Raw genomic sequence first — 14,210 nt, 5'->3', positions numbered from 1 at the left:
ATAAATGAAAGTGCCCCTGTTTTAAAGATTACATTTATATAATGCCCAGTATTGTGTTATATTTACAATCACTTTAACTGTGCATTATGAAGGTCCAAACCCAAGAAATATCTCCTTCAAGAAGGGTTGAGTTAGCCCTGCACATTGCATAGTTAATTCTGTGTACAATTCACCTACATTTAGATGCAGCATTGACTATGCATTGCACAGGGCCAACTCAGCTTTTCTTGCAGGAGAAACTCACTGGGTTTGTCCATTCATAATGCATAGTTAATAAAAGATTTCAAGCATTTGTCAGTAATGCAAAAATGACATGCCTTAACAAATTTGTATGTGTAAATTTTGCATTCTTTTAAAGGGATAGGAAAGTCAAAAATAAACATTCATGAGTCAGATAGATCATATAATTTTAAGACGAGGGTTGCCACCTCTGCCATGCTTTCCTGGACACTTATGAGTTATACATGTTGCAGGGTGTGCAGGGAGGAACATGAATAGTGCTGTTCAGTGTCACTATTTGTGTGCTTTCCAGGGTTCAAATTCATGTTCCTACCTGCATACCCCTGCAGCATGTATAACTCATAAGTGTCCAGGAAAACATGTGCAACACTATTTAAAACACTTTTAAATTAACTTCTATTTTCAAATGTGCTTTGCTCTCTTGGTATCCCTTGTTGAAAATGAATACCCACATATCCTACACTAGTGTGAGCTATCTGTTGATTGGTGCCTGCAAACATTTGTCTCTTGTTATTGGCCAACTAGATGTGTACAGCTAATTGCCAGTAGTGCAATGCTGCTTCTTCAGCAAAGGATAACAAGATAATGAAGCAAATTTGATAATAGAAGTAAATTGGAAAGTTGTTTAAACTTGTATGTTCTATCAAAATCATGGGGCTTCCTGTTCCTTTAAGTATATTACCAAATAAATACAAAAAAACTACTATGCTTCTTTGTTCTATCTAAAAGAGAATGATTCATCATGTATACATTTGTAGAACAAAATTTCCCTATTCTGAATAAACCAATTTTTTTCTGTGCAAATTGTTCCTGTCAACTTATGAGGAGAAAAGTCTCAGCACTTAGTTGTATGTAACCATGTGCTGTTAGTTTCACCTTAAATAACTTTTACTTATTAACCATTTGTTATTCAAATAAATACATATATGTTTAACTACTGCTTTTTCATATACACAATAGCAAGCAAATGAGTAATATGTCCCTTTAATTTCCTTAAGTGACATAATTTGTTTTTGTTATTGTCTGTTTTTTTTGCTTTTTGTTTTCTTTTTTTAATACACACCTGAAAATCAGAACCTTGACTGAAAACAGTGTCTGGTTTGTAACAAAGATGCCCATGATTATGTGAATGAGAAAAAAAAAATCTGCTTTATGTATTTCACTTGAATGCATCAAGTTGCAAATAGTTACTCACTTAGTCATAACCTATACTGAATACATATCTCTTTGTACTTGTGTTGTGGTATTTGTGTGAACTATGTCTCAACCTGTGCTTTTGTTACCGCGTAGAAACACAATCAATTCTGCAAGAAAGAATTGTGCCGTAACAAAGACATAAGTGAAGCTGATCGGCTGTGAGTCTAGACTGGAGGTTGCTGCTGCTTAACTCACAAACAATTCAGCTTATTTAGCCTTGGAAATAAGCAGCGGTAAAGCTGGTAGCTTCTATATGTGTCTGACATATTCCCTTCACTAACAGCCGGACAATCTAACAATTCACTTATTGCAACAATTATGGGCTCAGAGCCAAACATCTTAAACTGCTGCAGGAAGAAATGTAATCAGGGTAATTAAAGTGATTGTAAATGTAGTGCACAGTATTTTAAATTATTCTTAAAAACAGGGGCACTTTAATTCATTAAATTTTTTTAAGGAAGCAAAATATTTACCATTTAGTGATGGCATTGGTAAACATTGCGCTATTATTCAGCCTACATCTCATACTTTATTTTTCTATCCGGCTTCATCCAATTGTTGCATGCCCTATTTATACTAACCCACAGTTATTTTCTGTTTGATCATGTATTTTATCTTCAACTTTGTGGAACGGCTATGGGGGCTAAATTTGCCCCTACTTATGCCAATTTGTTTGTGGGTTGGTGGGAACTCCAATATATCTTTTCTGACCATAATACATATATCAATGAAATTATTTTGTAAAACTGGTTCATTGATGACATGATATTCATTATGGACAGTACCAAGGAAGGTAGTTATTCTATCACAGAATTTTTTGACTACCTTTATGACAATGACAATGACAGTAGGTTACAATTTACTGGTGAGTCCGATATGTCAAAAGTAATTTTCCTGGCTCTCACACTAGAGAGTGTAGCAGATACAGGTATTATTATATCAAGTACTTACCGAAAACCTACTGCAGGCAATACCATCCTGCACGCCAAATCTGCACATCCACCACACCTTCTAAAGTCTATCCCTAAAAGTCAATTCCTAAGACTAAGGATGAATACCAATTGTGAATCCACATATGATACACAATCAGAGGATCTTAAGAATAGACTCCTTAACAGGGGCTATGACCTCAATCTCCTGAACTCTGCTCAGGAAGAAGCGAGAAGTGGCCAAAAAACAAAAAAGGAAAGATCTAGGGAACGATTTACAGAAGGAGCCATAGTCTTTAGTACCCCCTACTCTACACAGTTCAATGAAGTTAACATTTTGAAAAAACATATTAAATTACTTGAAAATGATCATCTATTGTCAACCCTTACAGATAGTTGTAGATTTGTATCTAGAAAACCAGAAACCCTCGGCTCTAAACTTGTACCGAGCATGATATACACAAATAAACTAACAAAACCTGGCTTTATCATAAAGGTAATTTCAAATGTAACAATTTTAATTGTAAAGCGTGTAAAAAATTGATACTGGGACAACATTTTCATTCTACCACTACACAAAGAACATTTGAAATTAACCTTTATGACACTTGTAGAACTAAATGGGTTGTATACCTCATTACCTGCAATCACTGCCAACAGCAGTATGTAGGCCAGATCTCTCGTGAACTTCTTGACAGGGTCAGAGAGCACCTTAGGGATGTTGACCTCACTGGTGTCCCTAACTTTGGAGTACAGATCATTGAGATTGTCAATAGGAATTTTAGGGGGGTAACAGACATAAATCACTCACCAAAAGAGAGCTATTTTTGATTTTGAAGTTGGATACGAGACATCCAAACGGTATTAACTTAGAATGAGATGTCTCTTACTTTATTAACTGAATTCTTGCCATACTTGATAAAACAGTTAGCTCTTCTGATGAAACAAATATATTTGTACAAATATTCAATAAATGTATTCCAGATCATCACATATTAGGTTAACATAGTATGCCATAAACTTATTGAATAACAAACAGATACATCCTAGGTAGTTTAAACAAACATAATTTATCTAATATTTATATTAACTTTTATTTCTACTATGGATTTGTTTTCATACTCATAGCTATTGATATTAACTATGCACATCTATAAGCACCTGCTAGCAAACTACAAGGATTCCGAATTGTTGTTTTATTAAATATTACAGATTTATTTATTTTACTGATTCCACCTTATGCTTGAAGGGGGCATATCTATGTGCGGCCTCATTGAGGTCTCTGATTGGTTGGGCCACCCTTAAGAATGACATGGTTTTTTTGGAGTGTATATCCTATGACTAAGCGCCGCTAGGGGTCGCGAAACGTGGCAGGACAGCCTTCCTTGTACCCCTTGCATATTTATGCACTTTTAACCTTTTTTTTTCAATAAAGATTGACATTTTTATTACCCCTCCAAGTGCTCGGATAACTGCTTTTCCCTGTTTCTATACTGGTGGACTTTTTCCCACTGCCAATCTGAGGCACCGTACTGCAATCAGGAGCTGCTAGCTTTTCTTCTTTGGGATTAGTGTGTTTTTTTCTTTTACCGGTCCCTCCGCTTTCAGTTGCGGCAACCACTGATGACGTCAAAAATTGCATCATGCAGTTAAAAAAAAAATAATAATAATAAATATGCTAGTATTTTTTATTTTACTAAATACCCTACACACTTTATTTTGAGGGCAATTGGGGCATATTTAGAAAATTAACCAGAGATCAGATCTCTGGTTAATTTTCTGAGAGTTAATTGATACCGCAAGCTCGTAATGACTGGTTACTTATTGCGCATCTGTTATCGGGCACAAATTAGCCCAGTTTATGGCTGCACTTGTAATCTAGCCCTACAGGTTTTGGTTATACATGACATTTTTTTTGTTTTTTAAAGGTTTTTAGTCGTTAATATTTTAGACCATAAAATAAAAAATAAATAAAAAAAGTTTCCTATTTACTTCATCTGAGATATTAGCTGCTACTGAGCATGTGCAAGAGTTCACAGTATGCACATATATGAATCTGTGATTGGCTGATGGCTGTCACATGATAACAAATTTTTTTTTATAAATTGATAGAAAAAAAATCTATTGCTTGTTTAAAATACAAAAGGAAATATTATTACATTTTCTTTATATAATGCATTAGCTGATTGTGCAATTCTATTGTCTTTAAAGGGACATTCCAGACAAAATTTAACTATTCAGTTTTAAATAGAGGCATTTTTTGCAATATACATGTATTAGCAAAAATGATTCTAATAAAATATATAGCTGTTTCAAAAGTATATTTAAGTATGCTCCGTGCACCAGCATTTTAAACACAGCACTTGCTCAAGGTGCTTGTATCATCTGGTAATGACTAAAACATTGACTGGTTTAAAAGCATACCTAGGTAGATTTAGGAGCAGCAATGCACTGCTTTCAGCTAGCTGTTGATTGTTTGCTACATGCATATGCCTCTTGCTATTGGCTCAACAGATGTGTTCAGCTAGTTCCCGGTAGTACATTGCTGTTCTGACGCTGGCTGATTTAATCCCTTTGGAGGTTTTTAAAGCAGTGGCGTATTAAGGATTTTTGCTGCCCAAGACATTAAAAATTCTTCTGCACCCCACCCTTTTCCTCAGATTTTAGGTCTTTTTTGGCTATAATAGTTTTTGGTCAGGGTGTAAAATTACCTTTTTTTTCCATGGCATTTCAAACATTATTTTTTACCAGGGCTTCAAAACACTTGCATACATTCAGGTGGGTTGAATTAGCACATGTGAGCACAGTATACATGTGAGCAGTAATACTATTTATCTCCCGCTGCTTTACTGGTTATAACTGCCTTACAGTTATAAAATCAAAATCATTTTTCTTTAGGTACAGGAACATCCATTTTACAAAAGTAAAAAAAAAAACAGTAATACTTTTTAAAAATTCCCTTTTTCAAATGCAAAATAATTTTTCAAAAAGTGCCCCTTTTAAATTGTATTTGTAAGCAAAGAGAAATCAGATACAAACCTTTCTGAAATCTGCTTTATGCGTCATCTTTTGTTTTTAATCTATTAAACAGGTATTAAATTTGTAAATGAGAATTCCTTCAGACTTTTTCATTACTACAGAGAGTTAAGCTACCAATTATGTGAATAGGGATTCCATGTTTAACTGAGAATAATGCTCACAATGTAACTTTGATGAAGCAATATGACCTTGCGGGATAATTAAAAATGTATCATTTTGTAATTTTTTTTCTTTTTTAATATATATATCTTATGAAAGCTGATTAGCTAAAGCTTTGATTTTAACGGTAGCATAGTTCTGCATTTAAAAGCTGCGCTGAATATTCTGTTCTGTATATGTAAAGCAGGATAATATCAAAGAATTTCAGTTTGTGTGTCATATGGGAATACAATTTCTTGTATAATTAGCAGCATCTTGAATACCTCTTATATTTGTACGTCTTGTACTGCAAACCCAGCCTGCAACTTGCTACACAGATAAGTGTTGTGTGTCACAACAGAAGATCAAACTGGTCATTCTGCGTCATATAGAACGATCAAGAAGTTTACATTATCCGATTAAGCTTTCACATCTTTTAGCAGAGAAGGTGGAAAGAAATACATTTAGAGGTCATTGTTACAACCTGGAGAAACTGATTGGACATCATTATAACAGCCTATAGCAGCCCCTCTGCAATTACATGATTGCAAAATAATTTTACACTATCTGGTTCAACCATATTGTCATTTTTATGTAAAAGAGTGTTTTTAAAACATATTAATGTTTAATTTTTTAGAGAACAGATATTTCTGTCCTGACCTGAATATATCTAGTTTTTGTTTTTGTGATTGTTTAAAAGGATATTAAACACAAATATTTTCTTTCATGATTCAGATAGAGCATTCCATTCTAAGCAACTGAACCCAAATGTTTTTCTAATTTACGCATATTATTAATTTTTCTTTGTTCTCTTGCTATCTTTATTTGAAAAAGCAGAAATGTAAGCTTAGGAGCCAGTCCATTTTTGGTTCAGAACCTGGGTAGCACTTGCTGATTTGTGGCTAAATGTAGCCACCAATCAGCAAGTGCTACCCAGGGTGTTGAATCAAAAATGGGACGTCTCCTAAGATTACAATTCTGCTTTTTCAAATAAAGACACCAAGGGAACGAAGAAAAAATGATAATAGGAGTAAATTAGAAAAACATTTGGGTTCAGTATCCCTTTAAGTGTGACCCAGCCCCCAATTAAAGCAGTAAGAACAAACAAATCCATATTTATGTAATTTGTATAACAATTTTTATTCCTGCAAAAATATTTTAGTGTGTTTATTTGCCATTTTTATGTAGGCATGAATGATAACAAAACATAAAGGGACAGTAAATGCAAAATTAATTTAAACAAAACAATGATATGAAACTTGTAAGAGACAGGACAACATTTACAAACATATACAGGAAGAATTGAGGGCCCTATTCCCGTGGGAATTTACAATCTAGAAGGGTAGGAGGTTGAGAAACAGGAGGTGAGGACTGCAAGATTGAGAAAGATGTTAATACAGAGTTAGATGAGGGAAATGTTAGGTAAGTGAAGCTAATTTATTTTTGAGTTGGGTGGTAGGCTTCTCTGAACAAAAAAGTCTTCAGGGAGCATTTAAAAGAAGAAAGATTAGGGCAAAGCCTGACAGCACGAGGGAGAGTGTTCCAGAGGGTAGGTGCTGCACAACAGAAGTCCTGCAGTCTAGCAGGGGAAGAGGTGATAGTTGTGGATGCAAGAAGCAGGTCATTGTTGGATCTTAGTGGGCGGGCTGGAGTATACTTGTTGATTAGAGAGGACAGGTAGTGGGGAGCGGCGTTGGTGAGAGCTTTGTATGTAAGGGTGAGAATTTTGAATTTGATTTTGCTGTGAATGGGGAACCAATGAAGGGACTCGCAGAGAGGTGCAGCAGATACAGAGCAATGGGAAAGGTGGATTAGCCTGGCAGAGGCATTTAGGATGGATTGAAGGGGGAGAGGCGGGAAAGAGGAAGGCCAGTAAGTAGGAGCATTCCTAGGTAGGCTCAGGAGAAACAATGTTCAGCTAGCTCCCAGTAGTGCATTTCTGCTCCTTCAACAAAGTATACCAAGAGAATGAAGCACATTTTATAATAGAAGTAAATTTTAATTGTTTAAAATTGCATGCTCTATCTGATTCATTTTTTACTTTACTGTACTTTTAAATATTGGGCTTTTATATGTACAAGAGACTGATTTATTGTGATATATATATAAAATCCACTGAAATAAGTGCACTCCCACGAACAGTAAGTTTCAATTCTGCCAGGGTGCTATAAAAAGTTCAAATATCCACGTTATAACACAAGCACTCACTGGAATTGATACAGGTGAAATAAAAAGTCTTTTATTCCATATAAACAAGTGACATTTTGGGATGTTCACCCCTTCATCAGACCAACGTTGGTCTGATGAAGGGGTGAACACCCCAAAACGTCACTTGTTTATATTGAATAAAACACTTTTTATTTCACCTGTATGAAGTCCAGTGAGTGCTTGTGTTATAACTTGTGTATATATATATATATTTATATATATTTATATATATATATATACTATCCTATAGCGGAAGCCTCATATGTAACATATTCTACAGGCTGGCCCTAAATGATGACCTCTGGTCTGAAATGGCCAAATCTGTCAGCTGAACTAAATATTGAAATGTATGTTATAGTAACAACCATAGAAGTTGATTTCATGTAAAGAAAATATTAAAAACTACATAAAATATTAAAGACACACCTCATCTGCCCACCTATATAACTCTGTGACCTTAAAGGGAAAGTCTAGGCCAAAATAAACTTTCATGATTTAGATAGAGCATGTAAATTTAAACAATTTTCCAATTTACTTTTATCACCAATTTTGCTTTGTTCTCTTGGTATTCTTAGTTGAAAGCTTAACCTAGGAGGTTCATATGCTAATTTCTTAGACCTTGAAGCCCACCTCTTTCAGATTGCATTTTAACAGTTTTTCACCACTAGAGGGTGTTAGTTCACGTATTTCATATAGATAACACTGTGCTCGTGCACGAGAAGTTATCTGGGAGCAGGCACTGATTGGCTAGACTGCAAGTCTGTCAAAAGAACTGAAAAAAGGGGCAGTTTGCAGAGGCTTAGATACAAGATAATCACAGAGGTTAAAAGTATATTAATATAACTGTGTTTGTTATGCAAAACTGTGAAATGGGTAATAAAGGGATTATCTTTTAAAACAATAAAAATTCTGGTGTAGACTGTCCCTTTAATACTAAACCATGACCAATGCAATGCATGTCCTTTGGCCCTGGCAGAATGTGCTGCAATGTGTATAGGTTGCTGGGCAACTGTCTTGCAAAGTAGGTGGGGTAAGCGTAAGCCTATTGTATTTTTTGTGAGTAAGGAATTATTCATTGATTTGTTTTTATATCGGTGTTTTTTTGTTGTTGTTTTCCCACTTGCTGAAAAGTTAACATGAATATAAAAACCTTATACTACATTTATTAAAAGAAAAGGATTTATTGAAACCCATTAGGATTTTTACATCAATATATTGAACCCTCTATACAAATAATAGGATAGAAAAAAAATAGCAATTCTACAGCCCCTGAAAGCAGATCAGGAACAAAAGGACGTTTCTGAAATACTAAATTATCCTAAAACTGTCAGCATTTATTATTGTTGACAGCTTATTGTTAATACCCTTTCCAAAATGTATGTTGTCACACGGGCATAAAATTTGCTGACACAGTAGGAAGGATGGAGTTTGGCCAAGTGTCTGCAAAGGCATTGCCTGGGGTCTGCAAATTAGCACCATTTACAGCACTGAGCCGTGCTTGCTAGTGATGTAAGGCTTCATCTTTTGTGATTGGCTACAGTTATTCTTGGCAACAGAATCCAGGAGATGCTGTCAGATTAGCATTTCCTCAGGCAGAATAAGGCTTTGTGGGTACCAATAAGCTTCATATCAATAATATGAACCTTTATAGTAATAATTATTATTATTTTTATTACTTCTCTTATTAGTAGTAGTAGCATGTATTACTTTAGTATTAAAATGTATAATAATATATACCAGAAATAAAAACTAACAGTATCTTATGTAAATGATAAATCATCAGACAGTAAAGAGAGATTTTATTTTTGTTTTTGTTTGTGTGATGTGCCACTAACAGTAAAGCTGTGAAAAACTTATCCACCAATAAGCTTCTATCTCACAGATTACTAAGATTCTATCCCACGGATAATTTGTTAAAATACATGCAACTGTTGTTTGAAATTTATATTAAACAGTTTAAACATGTTTATGCAAAAGAAAAAGAAAAAAAAAAGCTCTTTGAAATGTATTGAGTTTAATGCCCCTTAAACATTATATAAGACCTACAGAAAAGATGTTTAAATTCACTGTATGTGTGGGAAAGAGTAGATTAATAGTTACCAACCCTATTAATAGTTACCATTGCCAACCCTATTAATAATTTCTTCACCCTTCCAAGCTACTAAGTGGTCTCTCAAGTATCCCATCTGTTAAAGAATGTGCCACATGACCTTTAAGTCTACATGTTTATTAATTACACAGATTGTTCATAATCTGCCTATGTCATATGAGTAGTATTGAGTGCTGCATGCGCTTAATGCAGAGTGTACAACTCAATTTGGAGCGCATGACATGGCATGGCACTAGAAGACACAAAACAGTTGGGCACTGTAGAATGTAAGAACTATAACCTTTTATCTGTATCATTTTTATATTTTCTACAATTGTAAATTATTCTGTGGTCCATACTTACCTACTGTAAAGGGAATAGTCTAGTCAAAATTAAACTTTCATGATTCAGCTAGAGCATGCAATTTTTAACAACTTTTTAATTTACTCCTATTATCAATCTTTCTTCATTCTCTTGGTATCTTTATTTGAAAAAGCAAGAATGTAAGGTTAGGAGACTGCCATTTTTTGTTCATTACTTGGTTAGTGCTTGCTGATTGGTGGCTACATTTAGACACCAATCAGAAAGCTCTACCCAGGTGCTGAACCAAAAATGGGCTGGCTCCTAAGCTTACATTCTTGCCTTTTCAAATACAGATACCAAAAGAACAAAGAAAAAATGATAATAGGAGTAAATAAAAAAGTTGTTAAAAATGGCATGCTCTATCTGATTCATGAAAGTTTAATTCTGAATAAACTATCCCTTTAAAGGTACATTAAACACTAAAAAAAAATGCTAGCTAGAATGATGCATTCAAAGAAAAGATCACTCAGACAATAATCTGTAGATGTACTTTTAAATTTTCATTAATTGTTTAAATATTTACAAAATAAGTGTAAAGTTTTAGTGTCTATAAAACAATGGGAGCTGCCATGTTGTAACTTAGGATACCTTCTCTGCTGTGGCCAATTAGGGACAGTTATAAATAGGTCACAAGAGTGTGCAGCCAATGGTTGTGTGGAATATAACAGTGTTCTGCACTTTCATTTCTAACAGCAACTGAAAAGCTCACAATTTCAGAATAGAATTACAGGAAAAGGGGACAAAATAAACAATTAAAGTACAGGAAAAGGGGACAAAATAAACAATTAAAGTTTTTTGCAGAGTTTTTTTATTTAATACAGTTTATCATTTTATATTACAATCGCAAAGTGTTTAATGTCCCTTTAAGAGAGATTTCTCATGATTAATGAAAGATCAATGGAAAGGATACAGTGGATTTTTTATGATTTCCTTCTCTTCCAAATTCTCTTATTGATAAATTAAAATATGTTGTCTTTAATGAGACCAGATATAAATTGCAGTATTCTAATGTGTTTTTGTTTTTTTGTTTTTTTGGGGAGGGGTTTGGTGAAAAAACAAAAAAACTATTTTGGAATCCAAAAATTGAGGCAATACCTAACGTTTAGAGAATGTCCACTTGAAAATATAATGATAAAAAAGAAAAAATCTGTGCATTTTTATTTTATTATTAAAATGTTCTCGTTTTTCTCTAAATGCATAATTATAAAGGAGTAGGAACAGAGAGCATTGTAATTTATAATCAGTTACTTTAACCCAAACAGTTATAGATTCATGGTAACAAACACATATCTGTTGCCTCATAGAAGTTGCATTATGTTGGATTTTGTTATAATCACAAATTAAAACCACATTTTACAACCAGCTGTTTAATTGCTATAGTGATTTTACTAATCAAAAGGTTTATGCCAGGCACAATAAACCAGTATTTGTGGACGAGAATGGATCTTTTGTTAATGCTTTTTTTAAATATTTTTTTCTCTTTATATAATTTTAAAATAACTTAGTTCTCATTATTATTAGTGGTTATTGTAATTATATTTGCTTGTTTGTGCACAAGGAAGCAGCTGATTGCTGGTTTGTAAATATTTAGCTTATATTAATATTATTTGCAAAACTAGATTACAGTGGTGGTAAAAAAAAGTGTTGACATTTACGATGGAGACTGGAACCAGGTGTTATAGAATGAAAGTGAGAATCTAAGTGCTGGTCTGTGCACTGTGGTTTAGGGATTGTAGTGATCTGTGATAGGTTTAGGTGCTCAGGGAAGGAGTTAAAGGGACATGCAACTCAAAAAATGTATTTCTTTGTTTAGGTAGAACATACAATTTCAAACAACTTTCCAGTTTACTTCTATTACCAAATTTTCTTCATTCTCTTGGTATCATTTGTTGAAGGAGCAGCAGTGCACTAATTTCTAAATGAACACATGGGTTAGCCAACAACATTCGGTATATATATGCTACCACCAATCATCAGCTAGAACCTAGATTCTTTGTTGCTCCTGAGCTTACCTAGATAAACCTTTCAGCAAAGAGAAGGAAGCAAATTAGATAATAGAAGTAAATTGGAGAGTTGTTTAAAATTGTATGTTCTTTCTGTATCACAAATGTCTAATTATGACTTTACTGTTCCTTTAATTGAAAACAGAGCAAATAGGAATAGTTGGTCTCACTTCCTGATTCAGGTTCATCACTTAGTTTGAGACAACTGATTCCATATCAGTTTGCTATATACTATATTGCAGGGGATAAAAAAAAGTTTAATAACCAATCTAAAACCTAGGGAGGTTTGACTTTTGCCTATCAGGAGTGAAATACACAAATAGCCACAATTCAGCCACCATGTCCTGCTGAGAACTGGCTTAGCAATTATAACTACATGTTATCATTTCTGCTGGGGTTAACCACAGTTACCTGCACAAGCATTTGTGCAATAATAAAACACTCTAATAAATATGTGTATTTGTACATTTATATTGCACAAATGTGTCCCTTTAATTATTTTACAATCAGTATGTTTACATTCAAATGTATTTAGAAGAAAATGATGTTATATTACAGGGAAAAGAAATGTAAACACAAATTTTAATTTGGATGCCTGTCACACTTGTCAGTTTTAAACAGGAGGAATGCTTTATATAATAGATCATCATTTTGTATATTACTTTATTACTGTCTGTATCCTTGTTCTTGTGTCTGTACAGTATCACATACGTTTATGATAACTTGTAAAGTAAGTTATTTCAAGTATTATCATTAACAATGTTTAGGAATTCTGTATGATCATTAACACTAAAGCTGATTCTTTACAGTGAGTTTTGGCAGCCTTTTTCAGGGGTGGTCACAGATATAAATAATCAGTTTTACAATTTGCAGAAATGTATACAGGACATGTAGAATATGAGGTGAAATATGACTTGAGAGTGCTTTGTCAGGCATATTTATATGCCTTGGCTTCAATGGGTATACAAAACATTACTTGCCAGGAATTCATTAAAGGGACAGTCTAGTCAAAATTAAACTTTCATGATTCAGATAGGGCATGCAATTTTAAACAACTTTCCAATTTACTTATATTATCTAATTTGCTCAATTCTTTAGATATCCTTTGTTGAAGAAATAGCAATGCACATGTGTGAGCCAATCACACAAGGCCTCTATGTGCAGCAACCAATCAGCAGCTACTGAGCATATCTAGATATGCTTTTCAGCAAGTGATATCAAGAAAATGAAGCAAATTAGATAATAGAAGTAAATTAGAAAGTGGTTTAAAATGACATGCTCTTTCTAAATCACAAAAGAAAAAAATTGGGTTTCATGTCCCTTTAAGCTTGTGGTGTGTGGAAGAGTGAAGGAAGCCATCAACCATATGTAAAGCATATAGTATGTTTGTATATTTATCAAAATGTCTGAAGCAAGGAAAACTCCTGTCTCTAGCACAAAGTCACAACATATACTCTATTTGTAGCTCACTATTGCATTCTGGGAGGGGCATGCAAATGATAACATAGTGTTGTCCTCATTATATGGTTCTCTGTTTTTGTTAAAGGGACAGTAAAGTCAAATTTAAACTTTTATGAATCAGATAGTGCACGTCATTTTATGAGACTTTTGTTTGCTTATGTTATTCAACTATTTTTGTTATTTTGGTTTCCTTTGTTGAAAAGCATACCTAGGTAGGCTCATGATAAGCAATGCATTACTGGGAGCTAGCTTTTGATTGGTGGCTACCAGTGTTCCCTCTAAGGCCAGTTTTGTGAGTGCTCCGGCAGTGAAACAGTTAATTAGAGAAATTAGCAATCACTACGCAATGCAGACTGCAATGTGTGGTTCCCTTATTAACTGTTTCACTGCTGGATTGCTTACAAAACTGTCCTTAGAGGGAACATTGGTGGCTACACACATATGCCCTTTGTCATTGGCTCATTAAATGTGTTCAGCTAGGTCCCAGTAGCGCATTGCTGCTCTTGAGTTGACTTGAAGTGTGAACCCATTTGCAAGAATTAA

At 34.0% G+C, this 14,210-nt stretch overlaps 1 protein-coding gene across 2 annotated transcripts in view; it reads left to right on the top strand.

Moving 5' to 3' along the window:
• ABTB3 (ankyrin repeat and BTB domain containing 3) overlaps nucleotides 1-14,210 on the top strand; it is a 328,216-nt gene that overhangs the window by 93,999 nt on the left and 220,007 nt on the right. The gene's annotated exons all lie outside the window — the stretch shown is intronic.

Source organism: Bombina bombina, chromosome 6, assembly GCF_027579735.1.
Source record: "Bombina bombina isolate aBomBom1 chromosome 6, aBomBom1.pri, whole genome shotgun sequence".
Lineage (NCBI taxonomy): Eukaryota > Metazoa > Chordata > Amphibia > Anura > Bombinatoridae > Bombina > Bombina bombina.
The sequence above is the reverse complement of the archived record's forward strand: the minus strand, read 5'-3'. Positions and strand labels throughout refer to the sequence as shown.